At 40.9% G+C, this 15,464-nt stretch overlaps 1 protein-coding gene across 1 annotated transcript in view; it reads right to left on the bottom strand.

Annotated features, from left to right (window-relative positions):
• ABL1 (ABL proto-oncogene 1, non-receptor tyrosine kinase) overlaps nt 1-15,464 on the bottom strand; it is a 136,942-nt gene that overhangs the window by 49,674 nt on the left and 71,804 nt on the right. The gene's annotated exons all lie outside the window — the stretch shown is intronic.

Here is a 15,464-nt window from a genome sequence, read left to right as displayed (position 1 = left end):
TGGGAGGAGATCCCCCCAAGCCCCCCCCACCCCCCCAACTGCACCGCTGAAGGCCAAGCGAGTTGCACAGGGCGCGGTGCCCTGGCCAACCCCGTGTCCCCTGACTGTTGGTGAATAAGGCAGATTCCTCTGCAGTCATCAATACTGGTCTCATTTCTATTCGGTGAGCTTACTGTGATTAAGGCCAACTCAGTGGGTGTCTGAGGAGTGAATCAGAGAGCTGCAACCCACAGTACAACTACACAAGTTTGCAACACATTTGTCAAGTCATACATCCAGACTAGGAGACAAAGGAGACGTGTGAGTTCAAACACAATGTCTGATTATTAATAAAGGGAGTTTAGTCTCCTCCATGAGAACTCATCAGGGGCAGGGCCTGCTCCCCTTCTTTAAGAAGCCTCATTTTTGTTCAAGAGAAAACTCCTGTTTGGTGGGTGCCATGGGGGGAGGGGGGAACACATTATTTAAAACCCATTTCACTGCTGTGCTTGGCTCGAATAAACATATAACATATATGTCTATTATATATATAACATATATAACATCACATATAACAATATAAAAAATAACAATAATGTGTGACTTGGTACCGAACTGGAAATCTACATCACTGGAATACAGAATCCGGTCATACCAAATAATTTAACAAAATCGGAAATGTTTCAGCAAGTATAGGAAGGAAAAGTTGTCTAAACAGTGTTAGATAACTAAATTGCAACAGGGAGAAAAATCAAGTTAGTATACATCATAGCATCCAGGAATACCAAGAGCTGAGGGGTACTGAGATTCTACCACAAGCCAGACTCCTGTAAGAAGCACCCTCCAATCATTACCACATTGCATGTGCACAACTATTCTGTATGGAATGCAGAATTATCATCCTGATTCTTCAGGTGAAAATCTGAAATTCAGAGGAGTCAAGCAGCTCGCCCAAAGCCTGAGCTGGACTACCCCTAGGTCTGCCTGGCTCCAAGGATCAGGCTCCTAACCAGTGGATTATGCAGTCCCTTCTCACCAAAAATAAATCCCAAGTAAATTAAAGCTTCATATATCTTTATCTTTGGCTAAATAACTAAGGTTACCATATAACTAAGAGACTTACCAATATAACTTACCAGTAACTAAGAGACCCTGGCTACAGTCATCAGTCCCAGAGGCAAAGCTGGACTCATCTGTGGTCCAACCTATCCTGTAATGACAAAAACCCGTGTATCTTCACTATACTAGGAATGGCTAAGTAACAAGACCTTCACTCAGGTCTGCCAAAACCTGACAGTCCAAGGTTGGACTAGATGTGACTAGTGTGTATCACAGTGTTTCTCAGCCATTATTAATTTTTCAGAGATGTCCTGTCAAATTCTGATTCATATACAAAATGTGTTTTTACTGCAACCAAGTGACCTGTGGTTTGTGTTGTGGTACCAGGTCAGACCTCATGAGCAGCTAAGAAGACACAGCACTTCCCAGTGCCTGGAGACACAGGGCTACAGGGCTCCGAGGGGACAAGTGACTGTGGATGCCACCTATTGACAGATGCTGGGAGACTCTATCATTCTGTCAAACAGCCCATGTGTAATGACGGCCAACTGTCACTGAACCTTTCAAACTCCAAGTATAATGCCAAAAATAAAATCCCAAAGGGTGCCACCAATACAAATAAGCTGAAAACTACTGTGTTGGTACCTTTTAGAGAGTTCAAGGGCTTCGGATCAGACTATAATAAAGTCTGTCATTATATAGCATTTCAGATGTAATGTGATGGGATATATTCAAATAGGCACCTTAATGCCAAGAACAGTGGGCATTTTTGCAATTTTAGCCATATCCTTGAATTCTGTCAATACAGGCCCAGATATTTGCCTGCATGTGCTATACTTTATATTAAGATGTAAGTTTATTTTAAAAAGTTAATGACTATTCCTAATATTCTGCTCTTGAATCTAAAATGGCCGTATCCCTTTAAAACATCTTAAAATGAGTAATGCTTATAAACTGTGTCCAGATCTTTTAAAATAGTTATAAAACCATACATCAACAGGTCTGGGAAAACACTCTGAATTAGCAGCAATGAACACTGAAAATATCGCCAAGCTGCCCACCACCAAATTAAACTAGGACTATTCTTTCCAGATCTAGCTTTTGATGCTTTTGAAACTCACTCACAAGTACAAAAAACATTCTGCTACAAGCAGATAGGAGAGCTCCAATCTCCTTACTAGAACAGAGGCCTGAGAAGGATTCCTTCTAAGTAATCTTAAGCCTAAAAGCCATTAACTTAAATTTAAAAAAAAGGAAAACAAATTTAAAAGATTATGATGTAACTTGTTTGCTACATTGTACTCAGTTTGGGAAAGGAATAACCTTTTAATATTTGCCACAAAGCTTGCAACAATCCTATGGATTTCCTGTAGTTTAACTCCATTTCACAGGTAAGGAAACTGAGGGGTAAGCAGGTATGGGGACGGGTTAACAGTCTGTCCAGGTTCACACAGCTAGGAAGTAGTAAGGTCTAAAGCCCTTGAACTTTCCAAAATGGACATAATTTGTAATTTAAGTGAAAGGTGGATAATTGTACCAAAGCCAGAGGATGAAATAAAAATCATTAACTATTGAAAAATATCTTGAAACAGCTGATGGAATTAGAACTATTTAAGAATATTTTAAAATATATTAAGAATAATGAGAAAGAATAAAGGTCCTTACTTACATTAAAATATGTGATCTGCACTGTGTTTCTAAAAGCATGGTCCATGGACAACCTATTTTGAGTTGCCTGGGGTGCTTGTTTAAAATGCAGACTCTCGCTCTCCTGTCTAGACCTACACAATCAGAATATATGGAATGGTGGTAACTTAACATGATCTGAAGGTGATCTGCGTGCATATGTAAGTCTGACATGACAACCATTGTTTTGGAAGAAGGAAGAGTTCCTTGTTTTCCCTGGGAATAGGACAAATAGGGATGGATATTTCTAAAATTTATTCATCTGAAAGCAGTTTCTGCATTTAAGAAATTGTATAACTCTAAAACAAGTTACCAAACGAGGACTTTTCTCTGAAAATTTTGGATAAAGAATGAACTTTTTTAAAGACTGGAGATCAGTCCTTTTTTTTTTAAAGTAGAGTTGGGAGTGCGGGGTGTGGATAGGCAAGGGCCGACCACAGAAGTTGCTCGTGGGAAGAAAGCAGGATATGGATGCAGGAGGCAGGATGTGGAAGCTCTACCTGGGAGCAGCAGGATGGGGGTGGGGGTTTAAGGGAGACAGATGAAATCTGACATGGTGCCTGGTTTGGGACCCCGAGGACCAAATGATCCCAGATCTGACTGATCCCTTCCCTGTTTCCAGCCCAGTTAATAGCTTTAGGAGGAAAGAACAAAGATCTTGAGGTATGTACATGCTTGCTATTTCACTATTTCATGTGCCAACAGAGACTACATCCTCTGATTTGCAGACACTGTCCAGTGAGAGCCTGCCAGGCTTCCAAGTGATGGGTCCAATCCACAGGAAAATGTGGCTTCGAAGAACATATCAACCATACCTACTTTTGCCCCTGTAAAGGGCATGCATGCATCTCTTTAAGTATCATAGATTTTCAGTGAGATAACACTGTTTATTGGTCGTGTCACAAAAGTCCAGGTACTCTGGTGTGGGGGAACTAGGTGAGACGGGAGGCCATGCAGTGAGGCTGAATGAGCTATGACATCACACGACCTTATTCTCAATCTCAGATTTTCCACTCATTGTGGTGGCATAGGCAAGTGACTCAGTTTTCTAGTCTGTAAAACTGTGGGGTGATATCTTAAGAGTAGCCATCTCGCTGGATGATGAAAATTAGAAATAGTGTATGAAAAGTGCCCCATGCAGAGAAGGTGCTCAGTGAGCAGTATTTTTATTTCCAAAAGAGGACTCTTACTGTATCAGGTGATGCTCTGTGTTCCTGCCTAAGTCTTACTGGGACCAGGTTGAGCTAAAATTAACAAATGTGATACGTGAAAATGATTCCAGAAAACACAGTCTGAGGGAGTGAAAGCAGTCTGGAGGTTTTCCAAGGGACAAGGAAATCAACTTATTTTATTAAGAGAAAGAAACACTAGTTATGGGGTAAGAGCAGCAACCAAGGTTCAGATGTCACAGAGAGTCCTACCTTTAACTTCTAAAGACGAAGTTTTACAACCACAGCTTGGAGGCAAAACACAAACTCCACACCCCGCATCTTTAGTGAAAGCCTATTTCAGGCCCAGAACTTGAGAACTTGATGTGCAGCCTACACATAGGACTGTCTTGCGCAAAACACACTGTTTTGTTACTCCCTTTGGTGGTTCCAGACCTACAATTCTCAGCAGGGGTGGGGTGGAGAGGCACATCTGAACTGCTTTAGGGTAATTACACCCACTTTCTAGAAAATCTCATTCTAGAAAGATTTTACTGTATTTTTATAATTGACAAGTCCAACATTACTATTAAGTGATTTTTCTCCCAGAGGAAACTAATATTGATGGTATGCCCTAAATACTCTTATTCTTATTTTTAATCAAAGTAACAAAAGTACATGGTTAAAAACCAAATAGTACTAGAAGTCATATAATAAAATCAGAAGTCCCCTGACTCTATCCCCTTGTCTGTTTCTCCAAAGGCAGCCTTCTTCAGATTCTTAATATCCTCATATTGTTGTTTCTGGATTCATCAACTTTCCACATGCTATATTAACCAGTTATAGTAGTATCATGCTATCTCCAATCTCCCATAACAATACAATCACAATTTTTGGTTAAATCAACAACAGTCAGTGTTGATTATTACGATGACATAAATATTGTTCATTGCTCCACCAATAATATACTGTGAATGTTTCCTTTATTATATAACTTTGTTTATCCTGGCGATATTATTAGGTTGCAAAACTAATTGCAGTTTTGCACTGTTAACTTTGCCATTTGATATTGGAATACATTCTTAAATAAATGTGGTTATTTTATACATCATTTTAATATGCATTTCTCACTTTTTTTTTTGCTAATGACTTATTACTTGCTGTGAAATTTATATTTATTCTAGACTATGGAAATGATTTAGACAAAAAGCAAATTCAGGTGATTTTTCTTATTCGAGCTCAAAGTGAGTCATAAAGCAGCAGAGACAATTTGCAACATCAACAACGCACTTGGCCCAGGAACTGCTAAAGAACGGACAGTGCAGTGGTGCTTCAGGAAGTTTTGCAAAGGAGATGAGAGCCTTGAAGATGAAGAGCGTACTGGCCAGCCATCGGAAGTTGACAACGACCAATTGAGAGCCATCATCGAAGCTGATCCTCTTACAACTACATGAGAAGTTGCTGAAGAACTCAACATTGGCCATTCTACGTAAGGTTATTCAGCATTTGAAACAAACTAGAAAGGTGAAAAAGCTCGGTAAGTGGGTGTCTCATGAGCTGACCGCAGATCAAAAAAAATCACTTTGAAGTGTTGTCTTCTCTTATTCTACACAATGGTGAACCATTTCTCAAATGGATTGTGACGTGCAATGAAAAGTGGATTTTATACGACACCCAGCAACGGCCAGCTCAGTGGCTGGACTGAGAAGCTCCAAAGCACTTCCTGAAGCAAACTCACACCCGAAAAAAGGTCATGGTCACTGTTTGGTGGTCTGCTGCTCATCTGATCCACTACAGCTTTCTGAATCCCAGCGAAACTATTACATCTGAGAAGCATGCTCAGCAAATTGATGAGATGCACCAAAAACGGCATTGCCTGCAGCTGGCATTGGTCAACAGAAAGGGCCCATTTTTTCCTCCATGACAATGTCCAACCGCACGTGGCACAACCAATGCTTCAAAAGTTGAAAGAGTTGGGCTATGAAGTTTTGCCATGTTCACCTGACCTCTCGCCAACTGACTACCACTTCTTCAAGCATCTTGACAGCTTTTTGCAGGGAAAAATGCTGCCACAACCAGCAGGAGGCAGAAACTGCTTTCCAAGAGTTCGTCAAATGCTGAAGTACAGATTTTTATGCTAAAAGAATAAACAAATTTATTTCCCATTGGAAAAAATGTGTTGACTGTAACAGTTCCTTTTGATTAATAAAGATGTATATTTATAATGACTTAAAATTCACGGTCCAAAACCGCAGTTACATTTGCACCAATCTAATAATTGCCTTGATTTTTTCATTTCATTAGTCTTCTGTATACCTATTACTGTTTTTCCCCAAAACATTTCAAATATCTATGAAACATCTAGTAGTATTTTTTCCAAATATTAAAAAACATTTAAAATATCCTCAGTTCTATTTATTGACTCACATCCTCATGTGGCTGGAATTCACCATCCAGTAGCTTCCTGGGAGTGGGGAGAGGTGCTTGTTTGAAAAAAATGCCTTTCCATTTCAGTGAGTTTGGCTGGGTATAGAATTTTAGGTTGAAAATCATTTTCCCTGCTTAATTTTGAAGGCATCTCTGCTATCTTTTAGTTCTCAGTTCTGTTGTGTAGAAATATAAATCCACTCTGACTCCTAATCTTTTTTTATTTTTACTCCTAATCTTTTATATATTACCTGTTTTTGTCTTTGGAAGCTTTTAAGATCTAATATTCTCAGTGTTCTGAGATTTTACAATGAGATGGCTTGGAGTGAGTCTTTCTTCATATATTATGCTGTGCACTCAGGGAGCCAATCCAATTCAAAGATTTAAGTCATTTAACTCCAGAAAATACTCACTCCATTGAGTTCTGAGATTTTTCGATGTTTACTGTTTCCTAAATTCTCCTCCATTTGCTCTCAGTTCTCTCTTTCTGGAAGTCCTGCCAGATGGATACTAAAGCCCCGGGACTGAGCTTCTAACCGTCTTATCTGTTCTTCTTGTTGTCTAAGTCTTTGTCTTATGTTTTGCTTTCTGAGAAAGACTGTTTTCCAAGTTTCCTGTACAGTTCTTCTGAACTCTTCTTCTGTTTCCTACATTGTCTTTATTTCCACCATGTTCCCTTCCTCTGTGAATTTCTTTTACCCTTTATCTATCACGTAGAGACTTTTAATTTGGCTGTCCATTCATTATACATGGGAGAGGAACTAAAAAGTATGCACCGAAAGGGTACAACATGTGGACTTAAATGAAGGGAGGTGGTGAGCTTACTCTTCCATCGAGAGAATGCCCAAATGGGCTTTTCTCTGAGACCATTCAACTTTGTTTTTGTTTTTTTTTCTAGAAAAGATTCTTTCCATCTCTTCTCTGTTAGGAAGAGGGCTAAGAATCTCATTATTCAGTATGCAGACTCAAAAAAGAATCTGCTCTTGCCCACCCCACTGGTTTCAGCCTGATGGTGTACCCACACCTCTGCTGGGGGTAATACCCCAGAGTCTGGAGCCTTTACAGGACAATTTCTCAGTAATACTTCTAGTCTCATGAAAGTGGGAAGGAGAAGGGGTCATCTGGCTGTACAGGAAGGGGCAGGGGTATGAAGAACCTAAAAACTCCTTTATAGGTTTTCAACTGATCCCCTTGATTTCAGTTAAGGGCCTTGCCACCCCCTGCTTTTTGTAGTACTGAAGGCTCTAATTTCTGATTTTTTTCCTCTCAGGTTCTTATAACTTGCTTACTTCTAATCAGTGTCTCTCTCAGAAGAGGTTAGGCTTTAGTTTCTTTAATTCTGCTAGGTTTATTTTTTTTAAATATATGCATTTCTTTAATTGTTTTTATTAATGAGTTTACTCATTTATTTTTGGTTGTGCTAGGTCCCCACTGTGGTACTTCTCGTTGTGGTGACTGCTCTTGTTCTGGAACATGGGCTTTAGGCACGAAAGCTTCAATCGCTGGAGCATGTGGGCAGCTTTGCTGCTTTGTGGCATGTGGAATCTTCCCCAACCAGGGATCGAACCTGTGTCCTCTGCATTGGCAGGTGGATTCTTATCCATTGTACCACCAGGGAAGTCCTATTACCACGCTCTTGACTGCCTTCCATTTTCAAAAAACATTTTTGCCTTTCTTATCTGCTTTTCTTATTGGGTTCTTTTTGTCCTTATACATTTTCACTTAAAAAAAAAAAAAAAAAAGAAATCATTTTGCTGCTGTTCCCGTAGGGCTTGGGGAGGTAGCAGAAATGAAGACAGCTCTGCAAACTTTAATCATTTTCAATCAGAGTCTCATTTGACCATTTTATAGATGAGACAACTGAGGCAGGTTAAGTAACTTGACAAGGTCTCATAGCCAGTTAGTGGCAGAGCCAGGGAAAGAGCCTGGATCTCTGAATTACCTTGCTAGAGTTTTTCCATTATATAACACCCACAAGGCACCCATAATCAAGAGTTGACAGGCTAATTTTGGGATATGAGGCTGAAAAAGTATTTAAAATTTGTTGCAAGCTACAGGTCTCAAATCTTAATATTGCTGGTAGTGAAGAAACAACCAAACCCTGAATTCTTAAATCCAGTCACATAACTTTAAATTATAAACAGATACGTTATTAAACAGAAATAGTTTGGGATAGTCTTATTAAACTCTAAGTGCCTGAATTCAATTTAAAGAGGTTTCGCATGATTTCATGAATTGTCTTTGTCCCTTTCATTGTGGTTAACTTTTAAAATAAATGCCACAGAATTTTATTTTAAATCGTGGAAAGTCTTGTTTATTTTTAATCAGAATATTGAATAAAGATTGAGAAATCTACAAAACAAATAAAAAAGAGCAATGTTGCCGAAATCTAAAGGCTTCAAACTATTTTCTTTATAATAAAGTAAATTTAAGCTCCCTTAAGTAGAACTGGTTGAAAAAAGAAAAGCCCAAGTGCTGGTTATTTATAAACAGTAATCCCTTTATTTTCAAACACTAGCACTGCCTTTGGCTTTTATAGTTTTGTTCTGTCTGAACTGGAAAATCAATGGTTAACCTTTTTTCCTCTCTTTCTCTAAGACTAAAAGAATCTGCGAAAGCAGCAGACCAGGCCTAGGGGATCACGTTACTTTGGGGGTGGGGGGAAGGAGGCAGCTGGAGGGGAGTGTAGAGAGAAGGGCCAGAAGGGAAAGAAAACAAGTTGTCTGAACCTCCCCACAGTGTAAGACCCAGCAGGGATTAGGAGGTACGTGGAGGAGCCCGTGTTTATCCAAGTTATCTCTGGGGCGGCTGAAATGGGCTGTGAAAGTATGGGGTCCCTCGATATTAAAACCTTCTCAAAGCACCAGAGCTGCACCCGGGAAAGCGGATTTCTTGGTAATTGTTACCAAGGCCTGAAAACCTAGAATGAAGCGCTCAGAGAGTGTTAATGTTTGTTTCTTCAAACATTCAGTACCAATTTGTTTTGTTGTCAAGGTTTTAAACATACAAAGGACAAACGGATTCAGAAGATTTCTTCCCTACACTTGTTAGAAATTACTGCTGTCCTTAGAGAAGCAATGACATCTCTAAACGAAACACTGCTGCTCTTTTTCCTCCTAAAGAGACAGATCTGGCATATTAATACAGAACTACATAGTAACCAGAGAAGAACAGCTACAGTTAACATTGGAGAAACTGCTCATTAAAGGGCACTGCCGGGGGAAAGAGCCACTTGAAAAGCTACAAAACAAAGTTGACCTGGCAGAGGCTGTCCTCTTGTCTGCCACCTTCCTACCACTGGTATATGAAATCTATATTCAGTAAAGCAGCTCCAGAACTGTATTTGATCACTAGGGTATCTTTACATTCTCTAAGTAATAATAATTCATATTTAATATTTATGGCTACTTCACCATTAAGAAAGAAACTGTGAAGAAAGCTGAGCTCCGAAAAGTTGATGCTTTTGAACTGTGGTGTTGGAGAAGACTCTTGAGAGTCCCTTGCACTGCAAGGAGATCCAACCAGTCCATCCTGAAGGAGATTAGTCCTGGGTGTTCACTGGAAGGACTGATGCTGAAGCTGAAACTCCCAATACTTTAGCCACCTCATGCGAAGAGTTGACTCATTGGAAAAGACCCTGCTGCTGGGAGGGATTGGGGGCAGGAGGAGAAGGGGACAACAAAGGATGAGATGGCTGGATGGCATCACCGACTCGATGGACATGAGTTTGAGTAAACTCCGGGAGTTTGTGATGGACAGGGAGGCCTGGCGTGCTGCGATTCATGGGGTCGCAAAGAGTTGGACACAACTGGGCGACTGAACTGACTGACTGACTGACACCGTTAAGAATAATTCTAAAACAATAGCAAAATTAACTCCTCCAAAAGGTTTAGGCCAATAACCGCATATCAACTAGACTTTCTTTGATGAAAAAGTCATGGGACTCCCACACAGACTAGTTATAGGAACCGCCAAGCCCAACAATGGCCCCTAACATCTGTTCTCCTCTCTCACCCTCAACCTCTAAGTTTTAGATGGACATATGGCCCCTAGTCCCTCTTGTACCTAGTCATTACCACGTAACTAAGTTTTAGCTGGAATCAAGATTGCTGGGACAAACATCAATAACCTCAGACACGCAGATCTGATACGCAGATACCACCCTCATGGAAGAAAGTGAAGAAGAACTAAAGAGACTCTTGATGAAAGTGAAAGAGGAGAGTTGGCTTAAAACTCAACATTCAGAAAACTACGATCATGGCATCCGGTCCCATCACTTCATGGCAAATAGATGGGAAAACAATGGAAACAGTGAGAGACTTATTTTTTTTGGGCTCCAAAATCACTGCAGATGGTGACTGGAGTCATGAAATTAAAAGACACTTTCTCCTTGTAAGAAAAGCTATGACCAACCTAGACAGCATATTAAAAAGCAGAGATATTACTTGGTCAACAAAGATCCATCTAGTCAAAGTTATGGTTTTTCAAGTAGTCATGTATGAATGTGAGAGTTGGACTTTAAAGAAAGCTGAGTGCCGAAGAATTGATGCTTTTTAACTGTGGTGTTGGAGAAGACTTGAGAGTCCCTTGGACTGCAAGGAGATCCAACCAGTCAATTCTAAAGGAAATCAACCCTGAATATTCACTGGAAGGACGGATGCTGAAGCTGAAGTTCCAATACTTTGGCCACCTGATGTGAAGAACTGACTCATTGGAAAAGACCCTGATGCTGGGGAATATTGAAGGCGGGAGGAGAAGGGGATGGCAGGGGATGAGATGGTTGGATGGCATCACCAACTCGATGGAGATGAGTTTGAGCAAGTTCTGGGAGTTGGTGACGGACAGGGAGGCCTGGCGTGCTGCAGTGCATGGGGTCGCAAAGAGTCGGACACGACTGAGACACTGAACTGAAATTTTAACCAATGATACGGGGAGCAGAGGGATTCCCAGGTGGTGCTGGTGGGAAAGAACCCACCTACCAATGCAGGAGATGTAAGAGACTGTAGGTTCGACCTTGGGTCGGAAGATTTCCTGGAGGAGGAAATGGCACCCCACTCTAGTATTCTTGCCAGGAGAATCCCACAGAGGAGCCTGGCAGGCTACAGTTCATGGGGTCACAAGAGTCAGACATGAATGAGCCTCTGAGCAACACAGCAAGCAGAAACGATGCATGTAACCTCTGGGCCAGGTTCTTAAAAGGAATGAGAACAGCTTCCCTCGCTTTTCTACTTCCCACTGCCTGCAAGGGGACAGGCTAGCTGGAGTGGTCGTTTGGATCATGAAGTAGAATCTACACCTTAAAAGTAACAAGATAGAAGGTGTCTGAATCTGTGGAATCCTCATACACATGCAGGACTGCTAACGCCAGACTGTTACAGAAGCCAGAAATAAACATGCAGTTGTTTAAACCACTGGTATTCAGTGACTGCAACGGCCATTTAGTCTTTACCGTAACACTAAAAGACCAGTTCTAACTCCTATAAATCTAAGAATTTCCCAAATCAACTGTTTCTTTTCTTTATCTAGCAAAAACTGTTAATCAGAGAGCAAGCATTTGAAATTGCCCTATAACCTTTAGAAAAATGAGAAAGTGTTTTAAATAATTGCTGTGAAAAATACAGTCCAGGGTCCATCTCATAGCAAAGACTCAAATATTACACATTAACTGTTATTACTAGTATTTAACTGTCCCTTTCACTTTCCACAGTCTCTGGTACTGGTGTGAGGAAGATTAAAAGATTCTCTATTCTATGATATATCTGAGAAAGAATTTGTATCCAGAATACAGAGAACTCAACACTCAATAAGATAGTAAGCAAACCAAATAAAAAATGGATACAAGATTTAAATTGGAGTGTCACCAAAAAAGAAATATGAATTGCTAATAAGCACATGAAAAGAGGCTCAGTATCATGAGTTAGTCTAGAAATGGAAACTAAAAACACAATGAGGTACTTTTTCACAGCCACCCAAATAACTATGATCAAAAAGAGACAAAATCAAGTGCTGGTGAGAATGTGGAGAAACTAGAAGCCTGGCGTGCCGTAGTCCATGGGGTTGCAAAGAGTCAGGCATGACTGAGCAACTGAACAACTGTTACAACACTGCTGGTGGGAACATAAAATGGTAGAGCCCTACTATAGAAAATACTTTGGCAGTTTCTTAAAAGGTTAAACATAAATTTACTATAAGACCCCAAAATCTCTACTATTAGGAATCTACCCTAGAGGAATGAAACCATATCCACACATGAATGTCCACAGTAGCATTGTTCGTAACGGTCAAAAACTGGAAACAATCCAAATTTCCATCAATTGATGAATTAAACAAAATGTATATCCAAAGAATGGAGTAATATTCAGTAACAAAAGGGAATGAAGTGCTACAATCGAAATGGCAACCCACTCCAGTATTTTCGCCTGGGAAGTCCCATGGACAGAGGAGCCTGGTGGGCTACAGTCCATGAGGTCACAAAAGAGTTGGACACTGCGGAGCCACTCAACAACAACAACAAAGAATAGACAAACCTCAAAAACACAACGTGAATAGACAAACCTCAAGAACAGACCTGTGAAAGAAGCCAGTCACAAAGATCATATACTGTATGATTCCATTTATATGAAATGTGCAGAAAAGGCAAATCTACAGAGACAGAAAGCAGATCTATCGGTTGCCTGGGGATAGGGGTGGGACTGACTGCAAGGGGGCACAAGGGATCTCTTTGGGATGATGGAAATGTTCTAAAGCTGGACTGTGGTAATGGCTGCACACTCTATAAATCTACTAGAGATCACTGAACTGTACACTAAAATGGTAAACTTTATAGCATGTAAATCTTACCTCAAAAAAATGTTAATAAAAACGAAAAAAAGCAATGTGTTCTATGATTCTGACTCCATTTCCTAATTGGATAGCATACAGAGGGTGAGAAAGCCTGGCCGCTCAGTTCCAAGCTGTGAACCTAAAAAGACCACACTGTGTGTTGTAGGTATGTAGCATTGCATTTCAAGATGCTTCTAATGACAGCCCCATTCCCAGAGAGTAAATGTGAAACAACTCCGCCCAGCCCTGATACCTATACTGTCTCCTGGCATATTCCTGGCTAAGGAGTGTATGTGAAGGGGAGGCCTGGATATACAACTAAGATGATTAAGACCTGGGTGGAAGTGGGGGGTACAGCACAAGTTGATTAAAAACAACCTGGCACATCAAAGACTGAAATTGAAATGCACAGAAACACATCTCCCATTCATAAGAAGCACTTGGACATGCTCACGAGTCCCTGCAGCTTTCTAGCCTTCACCTTCACAGAGACCTGCAGGGATGTGACTTTTGAGTTCCCAAATATGCACCTTGGCACCACTCATCTTCTGGACACACAGTCCAAACCATTAAACTTCTCATAGAAACCGAGAATCATGGTAAATTAGTTGAGATCAGAATGTTAAGAAAAATATTTAAGATCTATTGTAGGAAAATGTCTAGGTAATAAATATTACGTTTCCAAAGTCCAAGGAGAAGGAGAAGCAATCAGTTAAATCCTGAAATTAATTTGCAAGGAATATTTCATGAGTCTTAAGTTTCTGACAAACAAAGGAACTGTAAAAGTTAATCAGTCAATAATTCTCAATACTGTCCAGACTTCTCCTTTACTTTTTCTCATCAAATCTCCAAAATGACTCAAGGGAGAGAACACCCTGGCAGTCCAGTGGTTAGGACTCTGAGCTTCCACTGCAGGGGGCACGGGTTCCATTCCTGGTCTGGGAACTAAGATCCCATAGGCCTTGCAGTGCAGCCAAAAAACCAAACAAAAACAAAACTCAAGGGAAGTACGGAGGAAAGACTGTATTCCCAATGAAGCCACAGTGACTGAAGCCCACCGTGAAGGAATCCTACAAGAGGGACTCAAGAAGCCAGCATGCTCTGAAGCCAAGATTCCACCAATAACCCAAAGGCACCTAGTATAATGGATCCATGGATAATGCCATGCATGCCTGGCAAAACAGAGGTCACATCAGACTAGAATAAGAGACAGTTCCTGCTTTAAAGAGAACTGGGTATTTATCTTCACTTCTTGATCCTTGTCTGACTCTTGGCTTAGCTCTCATAAAACTCTTATTACTTGTCAATCAAAGATTTGACTTGTCATCAGAGATTTGAGAATAGCTGCTCATTCAACAAACGTTACAGAGCCAGTGGTGATGAAGATGATAAAAAGAAGAAGACACACTTCCAGGCTTCTCAAGATGCTTGGTCTTAAGAGAGACATGGGAAAGAGAGGAGCAGACACTGAAACAAGGAATTAAAAGGTTGTGGTTTGTTGGACACTAAGTCGTGTCCAACTTGTGCGACGCCATGGACTGTAGCCCACCAGGCTCCTCTCTCTGTGGGATTGTCCAGGCAAGAATACTGGAGTGGGTAGACACTTCATTCTCCGGGGGCTCTTCCTGACCCAGGGATCGAACCCGGATCTCCTGCATTGCAGGCGGTCTCCTGCACTGCATGTGGTTTCTTTACCAACTGAGCCATCTTTCAGTTTAGAAAATTTCAATAATAAGTATATGCATAATAGCTACAGGAGCCCAGAAGAAGTGGCTAATTCTGTCTAGAAGTGAAGTGAAAGTCGCTCAGTCATGTCTGACTCTTTGCGACCCCAGGGACTATACAGTCCACAGAATTCTCTAGGCCAGAATACTGGAGTGGGAAGCCTTTCCCTTCTCCAGGGGGGCTTCCCAATCCAGGGATTGAACCCAGGTTTCCTGCATTGCAGGCAGACTCTTTACCAGCTGAGCCACCATGGAAGTCCAAGAATGCTGGAGTGGGTAGCCTATCCCTTCTCCAGCCCTGACCCAGGAAGATCCTAGACATTCTGCCTAGAGATGTCAGGAAAGGTTTTCCAGGGGAGAAACCAGTAGCACAGTACAATTTCCTTTCAGAATATAGAAATCAACTAAAAGCATACAAGTGGCCCACACATATGTGTTGAATTGATTCTCCACAGAGGTAGTACAAAGGCAGTTCAGTGGGGATAGGATGGTCTTTTGAACAAATGGAGCTGGAACACTGTGCCATGCATGTGCAAAATGATGACACTTGGTCAATACGCACCATAAATGCTAAATGAAAACTTACAAAACTTCTAGAAGAATATCTTTGTGACCTTGG

The sequence above is a fragment of the Cervus canadensis genome, chromosome 5 (assembly GCF_019320065.1).
Source record: "Cervus canadensis isolate Bull #8, Minnesota chromosome 5, ASM1932006v1, whole genome shotgun sequence".
NCBI classification, from domain to species: domain Eukaryota; kingdom Metazoa; phylum Chordata; class Mammalia; order Artiodactyla; family Cervidae; genus Cervus; species Cervus canadensis.
Note: the sequence above shows the minus strand (reverse complement) of the source record. Positions and strands in the feature narration are given on the sequence as shown.